Raw genomic sequence first — 21,406 nt, 5'->3', positions numbered from 1 at the left:
TTCATTGCAGAGTGCAACATCTGAACCAAACTCACAGATTTTTACTCACACTACGATGTACTCGTCACCGAATTCCAAAGCCAACTAATAAGAAATGTTTGTGTGGCGCTTTTAGGGGTGGAAGGTGAAAGTAGCTTAGATATACAAAACTGGCTGGTGTCGCAGGCTATTCCAAGCATATTTCAAAACCGAGTTAGCCTCCTTTCTGCGAAATATGTGAAACCATCTGTCTTTCATTTCACACCCCTCTTACATCCCGCCTGTGAGGCTGGTGTTTTCCATATTTTTTTCATTCTCAGAGAAGATATCTTTTCGTGTTAAGCGATTTTTGTTTCGTGTTAAAAGAAACAAAATGCATGAAAATATAACGTAACTTGTCGGAACCGTTGTATTATTTCGTGTTAACCGATATTTCGTCTTAAGCGTTTTCGCTTTAAACGTATTTCACTGTGTATATATTGTGTGTATCTGTGTGTCCTAAAATTTCTTCTTTCTTAAAAAATGCTTATTTGAATTACTACTTGTGAACAAACACATCAGTAGATATGAACCATAAAGTAACCAAACAAACATTTTTCCAATTTTCACAGCTTTGCAGATAGTCAGAAAGCACCAAAATTTTTAATAATGTTAAGTTTAAATGATGTTCTATACTTTTGTATTAGTTTTTGTATTAGTTTTTCTATTATATTTTGTTAATTCTATTATTGTGTTATCAAATTTTCTGTAGGGATTTCAACTGGTTAGGATGTTACCACCATGCAGAAAAGAATTTGGTATTCAAGCTTGAAAAAATTGCAGCTGAAGGATTTCGTTGAAGGTCAGTCTAACTGGTTTTAGTTAATTATAATTTAATTTTGGATGAAGAAGTCTCAAATTTATTAATTATAAGTGTCTAAGAGTCTTCTAAATTAAATTCTGCTTGTTTCTGAAATATTTCATGACGTTCATTCTTTTATTCTTTTATTCTTTTTTATTTTTTTATTTATTATCATTTACTAACTTATGTCCATGCACATAATTTTGCATTTAATGCCATATCTTAAATATTGTAAAAGGTTAAAATAACACATTTCACTTAAAAATGTGGCTGTGGCAGCACATTTTCTGTTACATTTAATCATATCTATAAACACTGGTATACGCATCATTTTTCAATAATCTATTTATTATTTTGTGTATTTCTTTTACAACCAAGATCTGGCATATGACTTGCTTTTCAAACTGATAACATAGTGTAATAATGTAATCTAATGGTTAAATTTACTACGAAACGTGTCAAATTTAATAAATTATTCTTTGATAGAAATTTATTCATGTGTTCAGTATGTCTCATTTTTTAAAATTGCTAAAGTAAATTTTATGTACTTGCATTTAGGAATTTTGACTGTATCAGTGTAATTTTGTTTCTGTTATTATAACATGCAAGAGAAAAAAATCATACATAGCTCTATATTTAAAATTAGTCAATTAAATTCCCTAAGAAAGATTGATGTTTTGTTGCTTTTGAAGTCGATAGACTTTAATTCAAAAATATGCTACATTAAGGTTACTTTTTAACCTAATTTAAAATTTTCATTGCCTTAACATCTCCAATAACTGTTATTTAGAATGTTATTTTAATTCAGATATTGTAATAATATCAAAATTCCTTACTTTTTTAAAGGTAATCCAAACAGGAAACAAGAAAGGAAAAAATCAAAATGTATAAGTACATTTATTTCATAGCTCTAAGAAATAAAAAATAGTGGAGAGCAACACAAGCACTATTTACTGTCTATCTGGCAGAGTGTGGCAAGTCCCGTAAGACAGAGATTTGTATGGTCAAATCCATGTTTCAGTTAAAGGAAATGCATGCACAGTCTTCTCATTTTCACTTTGATTAAGGATTCTGTATATACTAGAATAAGAAATCTTATTAGCTCATGCAGTATTACACATCAATATTCATAGACAATTGTTGTGCCTATGTTTATTATAACCTTATTCACGGTAATGGCTGGAGTGCCAAAACCATCATGCTTTGTAAACAAAACTCAAATCTTCATCTTTGCACACTGCCCCACTAGTGTTTGAACCACTGAAATGTTGATTATGGTAGAACAAAGATGGGTAAACTACGGCCCGTCGGAAGGTTCTATCCGGCCCGCGGATAGAATTTTAATTTGCCGGGGAGGCAAATTAAAAGAAATATATACACTCTTAGACAAAAAAAAAAAAAAAAAAATACGCACCAAGAAGTAGTTATCCGAATGGAACGAAAATCGGTACAAGTGATGTACATGTATAGAAAAACAAATGATTACAGGTTGAGAAAAATTGGAAAATTTATTGAAGTGATAGAGTTTCACAAAGTGAAAAAGTCAATAACGCTTTTGTCCAGCTCTGGCCCTTATGCAAGCAGTTATTCGGCTTGGCATCGATTGATAGAGGTTGCGGGTGTCCTCCTGAGGGATAACGTGGCAAATTCTGTCCAACTGGCGCGTTAGATCGTCAACATCCGAGTCAGTTGGAGGACCCTGCCCATAATACTCCAAAGGTGCTCAATAGGAGAGAGATTCGGCGACCTTGCTGGCCAAGGTAATGTTCGGCAAGCACTAAGGAAAGCAGTAGAAATATGTGCAGTGTGGGGGCGGGCATTATCTTGCTGAAATGTAAGCCCAGGGTGGCGTGACATAAAGGGCAACACAACGGGCCTTAGAACTTCGTCGACGTACCGCTGTGCTGTAAGGTTGCGACGGATGACAACCAAAGCGGTCCTACTATGAAATGAAATGGCCCCCCAGACCATCACTCCTGGTTGTCGGCCAGGAGTGATGGTCTGGGCAGTCAGGTTGGTATCACACCGCTGTCCGGGACGTCTCCAGACTCGCCTTCGCTGGTCATCGGGGCTCAGTTCAAAGCGGGAATCATCACTGAAGAGTATCCGAAGACCAGACCTGTTTCGACACGCAGAGATGAACAAATAACCAAAAATAAATGAACAGAAAGTAATAAATAACAAAAAATACATATATTTCCTTATATAAAAACATTAAACAACAAATCCTTTAACAAAAATTAACACACAGAGACGAATAAATACATGAAACGTCAGTTTTTTTAACAAACCTTTTTTTCAGGTGCATACTGTTGCGTTATTTCTTCTGACATCAGTTGTTACGTTATTTTCTTCCTTCACGTTCGTATCGAAACACACTTTATTTAGCCAATATTAATAAGGACAGCTCCAAAGTCACGTCTTACAGTTGTCAAATAACTACTATAAACACGCTGGCACAATCAGCGACACAGCCTTCGGGTTATCAGGCTATAACTGTGGAGACAGCTTCACTGCAAAGCACCAGAGTACAACTCCCGACTCTGCTCGGTTGTTCTCGGAACTCCACGTACTCTCGAGACTCTCCACCCTACAACTCGCGATGCACTCTACGACACACAGAGCAGAGCTCCCGACTCTTCGGTTCAGTCGTTCCCGGAGCTCAACATACTCTCTCGACGATGCACTAACTGCGATTCACTAAGAGACTCTATCGGTGCACTCGACAACGCACTTGGCACTCGCTGCCCAGCTGTCAACTCGATCGACTCCGCACGGACTAACTCGAGACACACTATCTCGCACTCTAGACGAGGCACTCTGACTCGCCCTCTCGACGAGGCACACTCTAACTGACTGCGGACCAGCAGGGTTTATATAGATTTTCGTCTTGTGTTCGAAAACATTCTGGGCTAAACCGGTAATAATTCGTTCCAGAAGGTTCTCCATCCGTCCATGGTATATCGCCAATTTTGTCACAAAATGTGGCAACCCTGCCTTTCTTGCTATTTAATGGCAACCCTAAAACTGCTTTGCGGGGAAGCTATCTTACCGCGTCTGTACATTTCGTAACACTGCCCCCTCCCAAGGACTGCACGTCCCGGGCAGTACAACCTTTGGTCAGAAGCCTAATTCGGTACAAACAAAACGTAATAAAACAAACAAATAACATAACTAAAGAAACAAACATTTACACTATGTGCAAGTTATATACACAAATTAAATACATAACAATTTTAAATTATACAAATTAAAGTTCATAATGAATTTCAATTTCAGTCTTTTCAATAAATACTTTTCCACTGCAGTTCTCAGACGCATTTCTGTTTTGCATATCACAGTCTGAAGATTCAGTCTTTTGAGACTTTCCATCCACAGAAAGATCTGAAACAGTTTGTTCACCACTCTGAAATTTATTTACCACTCTGAAGTTTGTTCACCACTCTGAAGTTTGTTCACCACTCTGAAGTTTGTTTACCACTCTGAAGTTTGTTCGCATCATGTGTACAGCTCAGCTCGGTATTTTCAGCAGCTGGTACATACACATTTTCCTCCATTTCCTTAGAACTAGTTCTGATGTTTGCACCAGGATCATGAATAGAATCCGATCCTTTCCAAACAGAAGTATCCAGGTTTAGAATCAAGTCCTTGTCTGCAAAGCCTACACTATGAGACACTCAGTTTGCGAAGTTGATGTATTTTCATGCAATACTGGAGCGCACTGCTTAAGTTTCACATCAGCTTCTCCCATCTCTGCATCAGATGCACTTTCAGATGGTTCAACACTTGCTAACTGCGTTTTCATAACTTCTCTATCAGTTTCGACGAATTTAAGAGTCGCATTTTCACTTTCTTCTACTTCCACTTCAGGCACTTGAGGATCAAAAGCTTCTTTCCCGTCTTTTATTTCTTCATGGTTTCATTCTTCTTTTTCAATCCCGTTAGATGTTTCATCCTTCATTTCTTGATCTTCCTCAGACAGTTCATTAGTTACTTCCTTCATTTCTTCATCCTTTGATACTTCAGACGCCACTTCATCTTTTATGGCTCTAGTTTCTTCTGTAAGCTCCACTTTCATCTGTACGAGTTGCTTTCGCACCTTTCTTGGCCGACATTTATATTTTCTCGTCCGGCGTTCTTCTCTTCCAGTGTGGCTTTCATCCCGTTCAGTCCGACTTTGATCTCTTCCACGCCGGTTTCAACTTAGTCTTCCTCTCTTGATATCCGGCTTTCATTTGAGTTGTCATCTCTTGATATCCGGCTTTCATTTTAGCTTTTGTCTCTTTCTGTCCGGCTTTCATCTCAGCCTTCATCTCGGCTAAGAAGTCTCGGCCAAAGTCTTCGTTTCCTCCGCCATGGCCTTTTTTTCTTCAGGCGGGTAGAATTCGCCATGGCTTTTTTTCATTCACTCGCAAATCCCACTTCTGACACCACTTGTTACGCTATTTTCTTCCTTCACGGTCGTACGGAGTTCGCGAGGATTTCCAGTGAATAATGACAAAACTACTTGAAGTATCGAAACACACTTTATTTAGCCAATATTAATCAGGACAGCTCCAATGTCACGTTTTACAGTCGTCGAATAACTACTTTAAACACGCTGACACAATCAGCGACACAGCCTTCAGGTTATCAGGCTATAACTGTGGAGACAGCTTCACTGCAACGCACCAGAGTACAGCTCCCGACTCTGCTCGGTTGTTCTCGGAACTCCACGTACTCTCGAGACTCTCCACCCTACAACTCGCGATGCACTCTACGACACACAGAGCAGAGCTCCCGACTCTTCGGTTCAGTCGTTCCCGGAGCTCAACACACTCTCTCGACGATGCACTAACTGCGATTCACTAAGAGACTCTATCGGTGCACTCGACGACGCACTTGGCACTCGCTGCCCAGCTGTCAACTCGATCAATTCCGCACGGACTAACTCGAGACACACTATCTCGCATTCTAGACCAGGCACTCTGACTCGCCCTCTCGACAAGGCACACTCTAACTGACTGCGGACCAGCAGGGTTTATATAGATTTTCGTCTTGTGTTCGAGAACATTCTGGGCTAAACCAGTAAAAATTCGTTCCAGAAGGTTCTCCATCCGTTCATGGTATATCGCCAATTTTGTCGCCAAATGTGGCAACCCTGCTTTCCTTGCTATTTTATGGCAACCCTAAAACTGCTTTGCGGGGAATCTATCTTACCGCGTCTGTACATTTCGTAACAATACGTTTAGGTTTTCCACCATCATCTCCTTCATCCTCCAGGTAAGCAATTCAATTAAATGTCCAACCAAATACATCAATTGAAAATAACGGTAAGAACCAAAAATCCGGGTCCATACGAAAGGGTTACAAAAAATAGCCAAAATCTAAATTTATCCCAACATGTTTGGCGATATTCGCAAAAATAACCCTCTTTTGATGACAAAAACTAAAAAAAAATTTATTTTCCTCACTACTTTCGCCAACATTATCAACCTTAAGGTTACCGAAAAACCTATTACGCAGCGGGATCAAGGATCAAGGAAGTGCAAATTACGGAGTTCATAGGCAGTTACGCCTTTACCTCCACATCTTCATAGGAAATTAAATCATCCGAAAGAGGGGATTGTCAAATAGGGTAAAATTTTGATAAGCCGAATGACTTGGAATAAGTGCCTTCACACTGAGTCAAAAAAGGCAAAAAACTCAGAAGGTCTTAATTTTGCGCCGAAAGAAGGGCCAGAATAATTTAGATAGGGACAGCCATAAAATTTAGACAAGAAAAAAAAAAGGTGAAGTTTCCATAAACCTTGATAATCATGTTTTGCATACCTCAGATGAAGAATACGCAGGGGAATTCCGATGCGCCTTCTTCGAGGTGGGAGGGAGGGGGGAACCTGTTTACAGGTCGAAAAAGTAGTTCCGCCAGTGATCAGCTGGGAGGGAGAAGTTTCATTTTTGACCGCTATTCAATGCGGTATTTAAAGGCCAAAAAGGACGCTGTTAAGCGCCTCAGAAAGTTCCTTTTTAAAGGAAGAAAGAAGCTATAATTTAGAAATCTTTTACAGTTTTATTTCATTTGATAAGTTAAAGTATTTTAAATCAGTTCTATTTGACTGTGATGTTTCTTATTAAAGAAACGTTAAAGGAGGTTCCTCGAGTTAATGCCGTATGCATTAAAGAACTTTAGAGGCGGGGGGGTTAAGGAACGAGAGGTAGTTATTCACGTGGCTATCAGTGTGCTCATATCTAGCCCGTTTAAATGGGAGAGCTGAATATTCCCTGTTAAGAACCGCTCTGGGTCTTTTCCGGGAAGAAGCGACAGCAGGATCGTATACGGGTAGCATATGGAGCACAGGATTTGCAACACGTTGAATATTTTTGAAAAATTTTTCCGAAAGTCGCTGTATATAGCGATTAATGGGCATAATTTTGAGGTCATTATGAATCTCTTCGTTCCGTACGAACCACGGAGCTTTTAAAATTTGCCGAAGCATTTTAGATTGAAAAATTTGGACATGTTTTCTGTTAGTCAGTGCAGATGGGCCCCATACGGGACACGCATACGTAAGAACCGGCCTAATCACTGATTTGCAGAGCAAGATTTTGTTATCAGTTGACAGGTCGCTATTACTAGCTAAAAGAGGGCGTAGAGCGGTTTTGACAGCTGTCGCACCCGCTATGATTTTGCGGATGTGAGGCTTCCAGGTTAATTTTGAGTCTAGTAAAACACCTAGATATTTGTAAGAAGAGACCCAGGGAATGGGTTCACCGAAGAGCATTAAATTAGGAAAACTTGGGATGTTTCTTCGGATGAACATAGTGGCAGCACATTTTGCAACATTAATTTTGATTTTATACAGACCGAGCCAGAGTTCTAAGGTCTCTGTAATTGTGAGATTACCTGGAGGGTGTTGGAGTGTTGTGAAATGATGGCTGTATCGTCTGCGTATAACGCAAGATCGATATTTGGGGCCTTAGGAATATCATTTACATAAACGTTAAAGATTGACGGGGCAAGGAGGCTACCTTGAGCTACCCCAGCATAGATTGGGCGGGGAGAGGAGAATTCGTGGTTAACTCGCACGCGGAAACAGCGTCCGGTCAAGTACGAGTTAATAATTTTAATGAGATGAGCCGAAAAACCAAGCCGCATGAACTTGTAAATAATCCCGTCATGCCAAGTCCTGTCAAAGGCTTTGGCAACGTCCAGATAGACAATTCCAGTTTTCTCTCGCTTACGAAAGCCTTCATGAATGAATTCCACTACACGGAGTAACTGGTGTACCGTAGAGTGTTTAGGTCGGAAGCCGAATTGTTCCGGGATTAGTAAATTTTGATACCGACAGAATTTATTCAGGCGATTAAGTAAGACAAATTCATAGATCTTAGAGAGAGAAGATAACAGACTTATGGGTCTGTAATTGACGGGTAAGTTTAAATTTTGTCCCGGTTTTGGAATGGGGACGACTGCTGCAATTTTCCAGCAGTCGGGGAAATAGCTTCTCCTGAGCATTAAATTTACGAGTACCGTGATCCATACGATAAACATAGGGGGAAAGTTTTTGATCATGCGATTCGAAATAGAATCTATGCCAGGTGCCTTGTCAGGTTTCAATTTATCAATGAAGACCATGACTTCAGTAGGGTCCGTTGGTCTGAGTTCAGTTGTGATAGGTTGTGTTAAAAAATCTTTAACCCGTGCTTGTATGCGCCCCTGTGTAACCGGGCGGTTACAGTAGGAGTCGTGGTTTGGTGTGAATTGAGTTGCAAGGCTGTCAGCTATGACATTCGCCTTTTCTGAGTCAGTGTAGGCCATCTGTGCGCCATGTATGTTTTATGTTTGCGTAATCGGGCGGCTGCGCGCCAGATCGATTTGTCTTCAGTCGTTAGGGACTCAATGTATGTTTTCCACTCCGCTTGTTTTAATAAGCGGGTTTTGGGTCCTTATCTCGTTCTGTATCTTGCGAAACTGGGCACGGATATTGGGATCTCGTGACCTTTGCCAAATTCTTCGCAAATAGTTCCGCTGCTTAATTTTGAATTTAGTCTCAGGTGGGAGCCTAGCACCTGGGTGTTTGCGTGGTTTTGAAGCCGCAGCTCTCGCTTCTTTCAGTAAAGACTCCAGACTTTTAATATGCCTGTCAAAGTCCGAATTGCTGGACATTTTGATGGGAGGGAGTGAAGTTTTTTCCAAAATAAATCTAGTAAGTCGTCCCAATTTGTTGAGACTTGCTCCTCTAATTTTGAGTATCGATTTTGAATATCTAGGGTTATCAAAACGGGGTAGTGATCAGAGTCCAATTCCTGAATCACTTTTATCTCATGCCGAAAAAATATATTATAAAAGGCAGCCAGATCAAGAACTGCAGGGGACCCTCTAACAGGGTAAAAAGCAATGATTTGTACATGGTTACTCTGGCACCATGAATTTAGACTAATACCATACCTGTTCCTATTAGAACAAAACCATTATTCCTATTAGAACAAAACCACGTGGAAGGCCAGCTGGAAAAGCTGGCCTTCCACGTGCTCTACACTGTGGAGGTAGATAAGCTGAGACTATTGTCAGCGGGGAGGAATTTTGAAGGAAAATTTTGATAATTGTCGCTTCCAAAAAATTTAAATCAGGGGACGGTATCATGTGGTGTTTTAACGAACGCTTCACATAGATACAAGTGCCACCACTGGGATTTCTGCCCTGTGACACCCTGTCAGTACAATAAATGTCGTAATTCCCAATTTTGGGAGTATTCCCTGTCTTGGACTAAAAACACGTCAATATCGTGCTCTACTACAAAATCACGAACTTCATGAATTTTAGATGTCAATCCATTGGCATTCCACGTGCAAATGGTCAGTTCTCTGGTGGTGTTTGAACTGCCATTAATAAAGTTGAATTTTAGGCCGTTATTAGAGGTTCATCACTGAAAATCAGAAGACATGGGTCTAAAAAAGCCAAATTAGGTTGAAAGCTCAACATAGCTTTCATAAATATAAAATGCCCTCATTAAAGCATCTGCTTGCCTGAGTTTAGGCATTGCTTTTTTGAAGGCAAGGAGCAGAATATGCTTGTCTACCGCTGGGTCACGGGAGATTTCGATTAAGCATTTTAGTGTAGATGAGAAGACATCGTCTGAATCACTCTGCTGTGGCTGACACTGCTGGGGCTGCAGGGGCTTCTGCAACCGGCAGTCTTGGATTCGTGGATTTGAATCCGTGCTCGGTGGTGTTCTTCACCATCTGTGCATAAGATGGTGAACTGACGTTGCTTGGGGGAGCAGGCATGGGACGTCTTGTCTCAGCAGTTGCTGGGGGTTTAGAAGAACCCTACGGGGGGGCTGTCTGAGCAGCTGCCCTAGTCCTAGGCGCGGAATTTTTACCGCGAGCCCGTTTGTTACCTGGGTAGCGGGGACAAGATTTATATGAAGCAGGATGGTCTCCACCGCAGTTGCAGCAAGTGGCAGGTACATCTAAGCCTTTGGTACACTCACGTGCCCAATGGGGTCCAGAGCATCTGACAAAACGGATTGGAAGGGTGCAGAGTTCCGAAGAATGTAAAAAGCCCTGGCACCGAAAGCACTGAGTAGGGCCCTTGCGGCCGCGGTAACGCTCAATACTGATCTCTGTGCCCCACATGTCAGTGACGGCAAACAGTTGATCGAGGAAGGGGTGAGGGATGACTTGTAAATAAACAAGTGGCATTGGGTGTCTGGAGCCAGGCTGAGTAAGCCGAACGATGCGATGCACTTTAAATCCCATCGCCTCAACTTCCTCTTTGATGTCCCCGATGTCTGTTTCAACAGGGAGGCCTCTGATGACAATTTTGACTGGTCGGTCCTGCTTGAGATCGAAAGTTTTGAACTGGATGCCGGCTTGCTTCATCCAGCGGGTGACCTCCCTGAACTCCAGCTCTGTTTGAACAAAAATTTTGAGATAGGGTCCAGTCAGGATGCTCCGTAAATTAAGGGCAATTTCTCTCATGAAAGACACTTGTGTCTTCCAGTTCTTGCTGCTTTTGAGATGAATTGCCGGAATCTCAGGATGCGGTGGGGGGGATACGTTCCGTGCCTGCTCGGAATTAACTCCCTCAGTGACGCTCTCATTACTCTTTTCAACTTCATTTTTATCATCATTGATAATTGAATTTCTAATTCGCTCATATTTATTCACAATCCTCTCCTTTTTAGGAGTAGCAATTTTTGAATTGCCTGATAATTTTGAATTTTGAATATTAGCATTTGCATCTTTACTGTTGTTTGCCAAATCGTCTTTTGTAAGATCCACAATAGGCGCCTTCCCTTTCTTTCGAGCCGCAGGGGTGATAAACCCGTCGGAGTCTATTGTCTGCGTCTTTCGCTTCCGGATTTCACGAACAACCAATACCAACAACCCATTTTTTTCAGACAGAAACCAAGGGGTACCGTACAGTAAAGATTAGCCACATCCTCATTTACTACTGTTACAACATAAAATATACTTCTTTGGTAGATTTCTGCAGATAAATTCAAAAGTATAAAATTGCATATTGCTTATCATGATCGGATTTGATTTTGTGCACGTGGCTACCAATTACTTATGTGTTGTCAGCACAAATGTTACCAAATGCAGTTACTTTATTTTTTACTTGCCAATCTCATGACACAAGTATTTTTTGCTCCTGCAAGAAAACTTTACTTTGTGTTGCAAAAGAAATTCATTCTCACTCTTTTTGGACTTGCCTACACATTAAATTTTAAATAGTTTTATGATTTGGTAAGATGTGAATATTATAATTTTGTTCCTCTCCTTATCTTAGCAACTTTATATATTGATTCAATATCCAGGTTGATTCGGCTGCTGACATGTTCAGCTGGTGATTTTAGTTTCTGACATAAACAAAAAATTTAAAAAGACATCCTCCATGTTTATTTTACTGTAATCGAATAATCAAACATAAAATATTATATTAAAACAAAAAATATTATATTAAAACATAAAATATACTTTGTGATGTAGCCGTTCCTCAATAGACACTAATGCCGGCTAGCTTTAAAAGGATTTATTAACAGAGCACACAGGAACGGTTACAAACAAAAGAAATATACATAAAAATGAAACATATACCAAATGGAACATCAAACATTGAGAATAACATAACATAGTAAGCTATCATCATGGCGGCTGGAGGTCGACTGACGTTTTTTCATATCGCCACGAGATGGCGTGTAAATAAAATAGTTCGGTTACAGTTCATGAGTTCATGGCGTGAATAAAATAGTTCAATTACACTTCAATAGGTCTGTTACATCCTCCCCCTCTGACTTCGTAGACGTCTCGGCAAGAAGACAGGAACTGACATTTGTCTACTTTGTGCAGCGGGCGGAGAATCAGATGGACGGGCTCCAGTTTGACGAGGAGTAGATTTTACTTCACCAGCACCTTGTGCAACAGGTGCAGATTCGGATGGTATTACACGTTTCGGGCGTCCTCTTTTCTTTAAGGGAACCACTGGAATTACACGAGCTGAGTTTTGCTTATTTCGATCTTGATATGGTTTCAAGGCTGAAACATGATACTTGCCGAGAATTTTGTCTGGTTCATGAGGATCGGCAATATCATAAGTGGTTGGAGATCTTGTAGTCACTATCACATAAGGACCATCTCTCTTGGGCATGAATTTAGCAGTTTTCTTCAGTGGACCTTTGCTGATTGGATGGAGGGTGACCCAAACTTTATCTCCAGGAACGAATTTCGGTGTTTCTCTTCGTTTTTTGTCAGCATATCGTTTCTGCTTATCTTGATGCATTTCGACTCTTTCTCGTACCTGTTGTACATTTTTTGCAAAACGTTTCAAGTATGGAGTAATTTCGGGAAAAAAATTATCGTTCTCAATTACGGCTTTTATATCATGCTTTACATCATCTAAGGTTCGTAACTCTCGTGCAAATTGAAGAAAAGAAGCAGAATGTCCAGTTGAATCACATTTGGCTGTATTCAAAGCAAACCTTATTAATGGCAGTTTATCCTTCCATGACTGATGGTCGTTACCAACAAGTATTGCTAAACGTGGTTTCAGATCTCTATTCTTCCTTTCAACTGTGTTAGATTGTGGGTAATAGACAGGAGTAAGACTTTGATCAATGTTCAAGATATAGCATAGTTGTTGCATAACAGCACTAGTAAACTGGGTACCATTATCACTTATTATTTTCCTGGGTAACCAAATCGAAGGGCGACTTCCTCCAAAAGAATAGTGGCACATTCTCTGGCCGTGGCTTCCTTTAAAGCAAATAGTTCTGTCCACTTCGTAGCACAGTCCTGCACAATAAAAATCCATTTTTCACCAGACGGTGTTTCATGAAGGGGACCGAAAAGATCAATTGACAAGGTCTCAAAACGTTGAGCATAGACTGGAGTTTGAAGTAAGCCAGATGGCTTTTGATTAGTGGCTTCTCCCCCTACTTTGAAGACAGTGTGATATTTGTTAAGCAATGCATCAGTTGCAAGCCGTTGGGCTGTAGTTAATTGCTGTCCTTCATTTTCTCGTAGTCGGCAGTTGTTTACAACAACTGGGGTTTCTTCCAGTACTTGGGATTGATGAGGTTTCACGAAGCTATATTTTCTTCGAGGTTCATCAGAAAAGTTCCACTTATTTTCAGCAAAATTTAAAACAATTTTAGCTTTTTGAAGAAAGTCAGTTCCTAACAGAGTCGAGTTATTTTTGGCATCAGGCAACACAAGGAGCGGAGTTTTGAACTCTCTGCCTTCGAGAAGAATGATTTGTTCGGTGCGAAGTACCTCTTTTTCAGATACCAAACCATCAGCGAAAGACACCCGTAGTGTTATCTTTTCAAATACTGCATCTTGTTTTTGCAGAATATGATAGAGGGATTCACTTGCAATTGAGTGACTAGCACCAGTGTCGGCGAAAGCTGTACCGGAAACACCACCAATACTAATTGGAAATACAGCAGTCCGAGTGGAAGATAAACAGGATCGGATTTGGATAGTGCCAAAATTTGATGAATTTGAAGTCTTTGGGGGGTTACAGTCTGGATATTTAGACTTGATAAAACCAGTTTTTCCGCACCCATAGCATGTTAAAGGAGGTCGCTTTTCCTCTGTTTGTTGCTGAACACGATTTGAAAAGGTTTTATGAGTTCCCTGTATGTCACTTGTTCGATTTTCTACTTTGTGTTTGGATGGATTAGTCGGTTTGTAAGAATAGATTCGCCTGCCAGGAAGTTGAGTTTTATAGTTCGTATTTTTAACACGTACAGCTTCATAATCATCCAATTTCTGTACTAATTCAGATGAACTCTTTATTTTCCCCCAAGTATCAATAAAATGCTCCTTAACGTCACTACTGACTCTTCTTTTAAGCTGATCTGTCAGGACCAAGTCTTTGAGTGATTCAAAGTCTGTAACATCGATACTATGAAGCCACTCTTCGAGATAATTGTTTAATTCGTAAGTAAAATCTTTCCATAAAGACCCAGGGTGTTTTTGGTGTGTAGTAAGTTTAATTCGAAATGATTCAGCATTTAATTTGAATCTTTGTAGCAGAACCTTCTTGATGTAAGAATAATCTTCTAATTTGTCTTTTGGTTCTCTTAAAATAATTTGCGAAATGTCTATAGGCAGAAGAGGTAGGAGATGAGTGATGTAATCTATTTGTTTTATATTAACTTTCTCACATTGTCTTTCAAAAATTTTCAGGTAGGTTGCAATGTCAGAAGTTCCTGTAAATTTAGGGATTAGGTGTTGAATATTTGTTCCAATAGCTGCATTTGAAGCAAAGACGGCATAGTTAGGGTTTGAGCTAGCAGCTGCCAGGTTTAATTTTAAACGTTCCAATTCTAATAAAAGTTCTTGTTCTTTTCTTTGACGTGTCTCCAGATCGTTGCTTTCACGTTGTTTTTGTTGTCTAGTTTCGATTAAAGTTTCCAGAAGATTCCTGGTAAAAGCCTCATCATAAGTGTCAGAATTGACAATAAGATCTTTAAGATCTATTACTCGCATAGTGTCGTTTACAGAAACCCAGTTCTGCAGCTAGAGTTTTTAAATCCTCTTTTCGTGCTTTGGCAAGGTAAGCCATAATTATATGAGAGGTCAGGGGGAGGGAAGAGATGAAGTTGAATTTGTTGTTATTTCGATTTTATTCACAATACAGTATTTTAGAATTAATAATTATACCTTTAAGTAAAATGTATATACCCCTATTAAACAGCATGTATGAATGTAAACAATGTTACTCGTACATTTATATACCACTATTAAACAGTATTTATAAATGTAAACAATAATACTCACAAAGTTTATTATTTCGAAGTCGTAAAAATATCATAAAATGCCCTCATAAATTCAACTTGTATCAAGAAAATAACATATAATAAATTGCTCAAAAATTGTTTACTAGTTAGCAAAACATACAAAACATACATAAATGTCTTACCATAAGCTTTTATATTTAAGCTGAATTCTTCGAAATCTTAATCTTAACAAAATATTAAGCTGATTAAGCAACACACACTTAGTAACTCTTTTACTTTATTTAAATAGTCATTCGATTTTATTCATAATTATTTTCCTTCGCTTCAAGAAATATTTTTTAAGACATGCATTCATTAAAGGAAAACAATCGTATTTTCTTAAAGTATTATACTATAATCATCTTCTCAAAATGTTCGTCGAAAGATAAATCAACAAGTACAATATTTTATTTTATGTAGAATAAAACATTTAATAAGGAACAACAGCACTCAAAGGAAATAAAAATAATAAAAGATTTGACGTAAACACATCATAAATCATCGCTAGTCTAAACATTTCCGCGGGGGGAAAACATCTGCTGCTGTATGCAGAAGCGAAACTAATAAATTCTAATGAACAACGTCCATGAATATATTCAAACTTTAACATCAAAACATGTATTCAGTGAAACAATATTATTCACAAATTAATTTACTATGCGAATTAACATTTTAAAATAACAAATTACAATTCAAGAAATAACGTTTGGTTAACAGAAAGCTGTTTGCTTTCGTTTAATACTCTTATGTAGTATCAATAAATGAGATTTCAGTAAAGAATTTACATTTGCTTTAAGAAGCAGCTTATAATAAATAATCAGTTTAAAAGAACTTTAAACTCAGATTAAACGATAATGTAAACGAAACTTATCTTTTCCGTTGAAATTGTCCAGTTGATGATTCGATGTGCTAGCAGCACGGTATGACAATTTTAATTCCAGAATTGGTTTCCAGAATATTTGACCAGTAGTCCACACCTGAAAAGAAACTGAGCCGATCTCCAGCAACTAAAAGTTAAATTCGGGAGTAAGAGCTTGTTAAAGCCAAACAGAAATTCTAAACATTTTGTTGCGCCATTTTGGATTCAAATTTAGTTGGGCGCCAATGTGATGTAGCCGTTCCTCAATAGATACTAATGCCGGCTAGCTTTAAAAGGATTTATTAACAGAGCACACAGGAACGGTTACAAACAAGAGAAATATACATAAAAATGAAACATATACCAAATGGAACATCAAACATTGAGAATAACATAACATAGTAAGCTATCATCATGGCGGCTGGAGGTCGACTGACGTTTTTTCATATCGCCACGAGATGGCGTGTAAATAAAATAGTTCGGTTACAGTTCATGAGTTCATGGCGTGAATAAAATAGTTCAATTACACTTAAATAGGTCTGTTACAACTTCTTTTATTTAAATTTATCCCAACATGTTTGCTACTCTTTTTATACATAATAAATGTTAAAATGTTTAGAATGCTTCCTTTAATTTATAAGGTATTCCTCCTGCCTTCTTAGCGTGTCTTCGTGATGTAGTGGTTCTTCACGCTGATATTCCAGAGGTCCGTGGTTCGATTCCCGGCGAAGCCGATTGCTCATTTTTCAACTCTCCGGCTTTTCCAAAAATTACCTAATGTGTCTACAAATTTGCATTCTTATGGTATTTAATTTCATGCGTTTAATAGTCATTTGTTTAAATTTAATTATCGATTATATTCACATATAGTAAATGGAGGGTTTTTTTTTTTTTTTTTTTTTTTTTTTTAATTTTAGGTGCTGTGAAAGGCAATTGCAGAGATGCAGTTTATCAAGAGTTCTTATAGATATGATCTTTCTTTTACATGCTTATAAAATGAATGGAACTTTTCAGGAATTTAAAGAAAATGTGATAAATAAAAACTCTTTTGAATTTTGAAAAGTGTGTTTCTTCTGTTAATCATAAGATAGTGCCATAAATTTCTGAATGTGTTTATTTTTCATGCAAATAAATAGTTTACAAAAATTTGTCATATTAATAGTTAATCCAGGATTTAGCATTCTTATAAGTATTTATTATAACAGATTTAACTGAACTACTTTTTTAGTCTCTATGCAAATGAAAACACAAAGGTAAGTGGTTAGATATTTTTCTGTATTCCACATTAAGTAATTTTATCCGGTAAATTATCAATACTTATATATTAAAGGTGAAAGAATACTTAAAATTTCCTTGAAAATAAAAAAAGTTTTAGGCATTTAAAAAAATTGGTATACGTAGAAAATTCTTAAACTGCCACATATGCGAAACTGAAAAATGCTATATATGAAATATTTCATAAATAAAATATAAATATTTCACTATTTGTTAACTATAATTCACTGCATTTTCACAGATTAAGGTAGCAATGCTTTTCTCATTGTGATATAAATCCATATATTTTGATTTCTCTTTAGAGACCGAATAAAAAATGAACTAAACATTCTCGTTGACATTAAGAGCTGAATACAGCTCACCTCAAAATAAAATGAATTAATAAATTTATGGAAAATTTTACACAGCATATATTAAGCATAAAGAGTAAACTGAATATAATTAGAAGTATTAATAATTGGTAGAGTTGATTGCACAATAAAATTCCTTAATTGCATGGTAAACATACAGTAGATCAGTAGATGTTCTTTTAGAGTTTTTCTGTATTGCGTCAAATGCAGATTTAAATTTTTGACACTGATGTTGATGATGGTCCTATAAATGGCAATTACTGTTTTATTTTGCTCTGAAATGAATGGTTAGTAATAAAATTCTGGATGAAATAACCTTTAACATGTTCTGGAATTTACAAAGTTTAATTTGGTGCTGGTTTCAACTGGTAAATTTCATTTTATTGAATTTTGTATAAACCAATGAACCAGTGCAAATTATTTTCAGACTTTTTTTTTTAATCCAAAAGGGCTATTAGTCTTGAAATGTGACTTCGTATCATCAATTGTAAACTCATTTCGTTTTTCATTCAAGTCTTACCATTTGACAAAATGTAAGATATTTTACCTTTAAAATGTAATCTGTTATCGATTGACAAGCCAAGCTATTTAAAAGCAATACACACAGTTCTTAATAATATATATATATATATATATATATATATATATATATATATATATATATTACTATATAAAGTAATATATTATATAAAGTAATATATATATATATATATATATTACTTTTTAATCTGATTGATTTAAAATGAATTTAATTCATGATATATCTAATTGAAAACATTTAATATTTTTATATAATTACATAATATATTTCTTCACTTTTCAAATATATAGAATGTATATAACTTTCTGGTGTCAGTATCCTATAAAATATTTTGCAATTTCCACTGGCCCATCTGTATTGATAATCTCCACTGATAATCCATGATATAATATGAGGGATGCAGCCCGACCCTCCTGGCAGAGATTACGTTGCCCTATGGCCTTTTTGCGGGCTGCGCCAGAGCAAGCCAGAAACAGCACCTTCAACAGACATAAAAAACATAAATAAAAAAAAATTCAGATAAAATCCCTACGGCAAGCTTATTATGATTAACCCTCTCCATCATTTTCCTGGCAAATTTTTTCAGTCTTTTAAAATCATTTAAAATATCATATATATTAAAATCGTCATTTTTCTTAAACTCGTTCCTGATATCAATAAAATATTTATACGGGCACTGCAGAACATTATGTGGAAACGTGTATATAAATAATACACGTTTCCACATAATGTTCTGCAGTGCCCGGTTCTTTACAGATATCACAGAGGTCAGACTGTTGTAATTTAAATCTTTTAAAATAGAAAGGAAAACTGCCATGACCTGTAATGATTTGGTTAACGTCAATGTCTGAATAACATAAACCTTTTTTAAGTTTAACAAATTTCATATAACCTTTATTTCGATCATACCTTTCCCACTCCTCCCTCCATTTATCATAAATACAATTTTTCATAATAGTCACAGCTTTCCTAGTTGATCCCTGTACATCAATATCGCGAGCATTAACATCGGTAATTGCCTCCTTGGCCAGTGCGTCTGCCCTCTCATTTCCAAAATGTCGAACGTGTGCCTTCACCCAATTAAACACAATATTTTTATCTTCTCTCAAGGCTTTATATAATTCTCTAATATCTACTATTAAAGGGTTGTACAGGTCTTGAGAGAGCTTGAAGAAATGTCAGAATAAATATATATATCATATTTCCCTTTAAGAGTCTTCTTAATCTTTTCAGTGACTAAAAAATAGCCATAGCTTCCGCTTGATAAAATGAGTTATAAATATTGAGTTTAAATTTATTATTCTCAATCTCTGTTCCATAATAATATATATAACACATGCGAAAGCAATGGTGTCTCCCAGACCTGACCCGTCTGTATAAATATCAATTTCTCCTATTTTTGGAGCATCCAAATAATACGGAATAAAAATTCTTTCAGCAGGGTGAATCAAATTTTTCAAAAGCGCACCGTGTTACAATAGAATTTTCATATAATTTAAAATCTATATTTCCTGTTCTTAAACGAAATTTATCATAATAAAAAAACAAATAGTTTGGAGAGAGGGGGCACACCGGCCAGGATACAAACAACCTCAGTAGAAGTCGTTCTGAAACATCTCGTAAGCATTAGTAACCAAGCTCTCTGCATTGTGTCCAGTTTCATACGAAGTCTAATCAGCTCCTCCGCCCTGCAACCCCCTGCGTCTATGCCATACATAATTCGAGGAATCACAACAGTCTCGTAGATTGACCTTATTATGGCATTTTTCATAGACAGAATTTCACTGGGAAAGTTCCTCCTGTAATGAACCATATTAAAATGTGAAATAAAATTTAATTTATCATCCACAATTACGCCAAGATATTTAATTTCTTTTCTAAACTTTATTCTCTGATTCTTGTATTTCAACCTTGGTTCTCGTGTCTGCTTTCCTGTACGGGGAAAGAACACAGTATTTGTCTTTTGAATATCGAACATTAATCCTTCTTTTTATTCCCAATCCTCTAATTCCAGAACTAATTCATTAAAATATTCTTCGATAATTTCCAAAGATTTACCTTTTATAAGCACCAGAAGGTCATCAGCATAAGGCTACCAAACATATATATTCAGGAAAATGTCTTTCAATAAATCATTTGTAATGAGGTTCCAATACAGAGGAGCACTAGAAGACCCTTGAGGGCAACCCTTGCTGGAATCAATAATTATAGATTGAACATCTTATTTATTATACACAGTCTTCCTTTTATTAAAATAATCTATAAAAATGTTTAAAATATTCCTTGGTATCTTCAATTCAAGTAACTTGACAAGGAGTGACGGCCAACGAATAGAATCGAATACTCCAGTAACATCAAAAGAGAACGGCCACCACATGATCTATCTTTTTATTATCTCTTATAAAATTAATAACATAATATAATACATCCTCTGTACTCCGCCCGGCACAAAAACCATATTGATTAGAAGACATAAGTTTTTTCGTTTTTATATAATATTGTAAGCGATTTGCAATCAATTTGTCCAGCAGCTTTCCCATTACCTTTAAGAGACATATTGGCCTCATTCTATCATTGCTTTTAGGTATGAGAACTAGTTTTGCAATTTTTCAAACCTCAGGAAAAGAGACCATGTAAGAAGCATTTATTGTATAAATGCCGGAAAAAGCTAGGATAAAACTCAAACAACATCTTCACTATGCCCGCATGTATACCGTGCAAACCAGGGGAACTTCTTGTACGAAGCTATGTAATAACCGTTCGAATCTCATCCAGCATGAATTCTTTATCATCGGCATTACATTCACTTATTTTTTCTAAGATGAAATCAAAATTATTCCGTATAGGGATACCAGTTCCCATGATCTCATCTAAAATTTCCCTTTTCACATGCTCTATATTTTCTTCTCGTTTACCATCAGGCCTTTTTAACACCATTCCCCTTTTTACCTTTTGAGTTGCGTGTTTAAAAAATCCATCGTAATAACAATTACTTTTCAAGAAGTAATTTAATTTACTTTCATATTTTGATTTCTTAATTAATTTTTTATACATTGCTAATTCTCTCTTATAGCAGATCCTTCTATGAATTCTAATTTCTTCCGAAATGCAACTCACCTGATTGGATTTTCTTAATGACCGAACTCTTCTCTTCAACCTAATTAACTCCGGCGACCACCAAGAGATTTTAATACTGTTTTTTTTTAATACGAAGCAATTTATTTGTATGCAATACAAGATCTTTCTCTAGCTCCAAAATAATTTCATCCAACTGGGACTTAGTACCAG

At 37.1% G+C, this 21,406-nt stretch overlaps 1 long non-coding RNA gene across 1 annotated transcript; it reads left to right on the top strand.

Moving 5' to 3' along the window:
* The first annotated feature begins 368 nt into the window (after window positions 1–368).
* On the top strand, window positions 369–17,030 carry LOC146993260 (uncharacterized). The gene is made up of 3 exons (XR_015038540.1): window positions 369–820; window positions 16,615–16,756; window positions 16,870–17,030. It is a non-coding gene; the product is annotated as an uncharacterized LOC146993260 (long non-coding RNA).
* The last annotated feature ends 4,376 nt before the right edge of the window (window positions 17,031–21,406 follow it).

This window comes from Stegodyphus dumicola, chromosome X1 (assembly GCF_044657685.1).
Source record: "Stegodyphus dumicola isolate Sdum_Otavi_A_Nest chromosome X1, ASM4465768v1".
NCBI classification, from domain to species: Eukaryota; Metazoa; Arthropoda; class Arachnida; order Araneae; family Eresidae; genus Stegodyphus; species Stegodyphus dumicola.
This window is presented reverse-complemented; position numbering and strand designations above follow the sequence as displayed.